The sequence below is a fragment of the Fukomys damarensis genome, unplaced genomic scaffold, assembly GCF_012274545.1.
Source record: "Fukomys damarensis isolate Sample0158 unplaced genomic scaffold, DMR_v1.0_HiC HiC_scaffold_15, whole genome shotgun sequence".
Taxonomy (NCBI): domain Eukaryota; kingdom Metazoa; phylum Chordata; class Mammalia; order Rodentia; family Bathyergidae; genus Fukomys; species Fukomys damarensis.
This window is the reverse complement of record NW_022900927.1, coordinates 30,417,015-30,418,768: the sequence shown is the minus strand read 5'-3', so window position 1 is coordinate 30,418,768 and position 1,754 is coordinate 30,417,015. Positions and strand designations below refer to the sequence as shown.

Below are 1,754 nucleotides of genomic sequence, written 5' to 3'. Positions count from 1 at the left end.
GCCAGCCCCCGCCTCCACAGCCGCCCCGCGCCAGCTGGAGGTGCGATCCCTCTGCCGGCGGGCACCCCTTCTTAACGCTGGGGCCCGAGCACCCTCAGGTTCCCCTGGAGGGTGGGAGAACAACCATGCAAACAGTGGGCCGGGAGCCAGGGACCTGTGAAAAAACTGTCAAAGTGGAGAGTTTGGAAAGTGAGGGCAAAAAAGTTTTGGCGAATACCCAAGTGTAGGAGGGCGAGGCAGGAGCAGCACTGCCAGTTATGTCACATAGGTGAGCCATCCTACACATACTGAGCAAGCATTATAATACCCAGAACCACTGCCTGCCTTCCAAGTCAGTGGGTCCTTGCCACAGTGTGCGTGCATGTGTGTGTGTGTACATGTAAATGCATAAGAATTGCAAAGGGGCTCTTCCCGAACTTGTATTTGCTGCATACGGAGTTAAGGCAGGTTGGTTTACTGATAGAATTTCATTTTTCACACAAGCTAAGGGCTGTAGTTTACACCAGACTTTCTGCCTCCAACCACTGTTCATCTCCCATTTCTTAAACACCCATACATTTGTGTATTTATTGTAGCTTGCCTAAAGCACAATGTTGAAGTTTATTAAAAAGGTGCTACCTCTGATGACCAAAATTTTAGTCCCAGATGTTTAAATATAGGCCCAAGCCAGTAGTTGCCTGACTGTTCTTTGGCAGGAACTCGAATAATCAAGTCCAAATCACCTTTAGCTTTTTAAGGCAACATAGTTATATCTTAATTACTGCATTTTTTTTTTACTCAAATGGGACAGGACCTGGATATACAGGATGTTATATAGTTACTTATGAACATTTAAGATGCTACAGAAATGATTTATTGATGGAAAACACTTCAGGGGTAAATGTCAAATAGATTTAGAGGGTGGATTATTCCAACATGAACTAAAGTGATGATAATTTGTACATCACACTATTCGTTTGAAAGTGCTTTATTTGAAAATAAGAAAACTTATTTCAAAACATTCAATTCTGGCAGAGTATTAAGGCCTGTAAGCCAAAAACCAGCGCATTTGCAAGTGGCTTCCCTCAAAACATCTGGTATTAAAAACACCACTGCATCCCATGAAAATTATGCCGGGCAAGTGGGAAGATTTCACCTTTAATATATTAGCAGTAATAATGGGATTAAGAGCGAATGACCTAAATAAATTAATGTAATAGTTGTAAAAGGGACTTTTTAATAGTTTTTAAAAGGGACTTTGTAATAGTTTTTAAAAGGGCCTTAAATGACTATCACTACTCAATTAGGTACCTAGAACCTAATTGTAGTTGAAATATTTGAGAAACTTGAGTATTCTTGCCCTTTCCTCTTTTTTATATCTTTTAACTTGTCTTACAGGAATGTCTGTTTCTTACTTCTCTTAGAACACCTAGCATAGTTATTTGTCTGTATTCTAAATGTTTAAAATAAAAATAAAATGAGTTCAACCATTTGTAGACTGGAATATAGGAACTTCCTAAAAATAGAGGACAGTATTTTTCCAAGGATTATACTAATTATGGCTGCATTTAAAGTATTTTCATTGAACGACAATAACTTCAAAAATGTAAAATTATATAGAATGCAATGTCACATAAGCTTAATTCATATTACTGTAGTACATATGCAGCCAAAGCGAGGACAATTCATGTTAATATAAATGGAGAGTTACTTGATCTTTTCAACTTTGCAGACTTCACTATCATCAGCCTTTTTTTTTTTTTTTTTTTTTTTTT

At 38.1% G+C, this 1,754-nt stretch overlaps 1 long non-coding RNA gene across 1 annotated transcript in view; it reads left to right on the top strand.

Moving 5' to 3' along the window:
* Positions 1-1,754, top strand: part of LOC104854989 — an 8,536-nt gene continuing 6,782 nt past the window's right edge. The window contains exon 1 of the long non-coding RNA XR_778275.2: positions 1-40. This is a non-coding gene — a long non-coding RNA (uncharacterized LOC104854989). The remainder of the gene's footprint in view (positions 41-1,754) is intronic.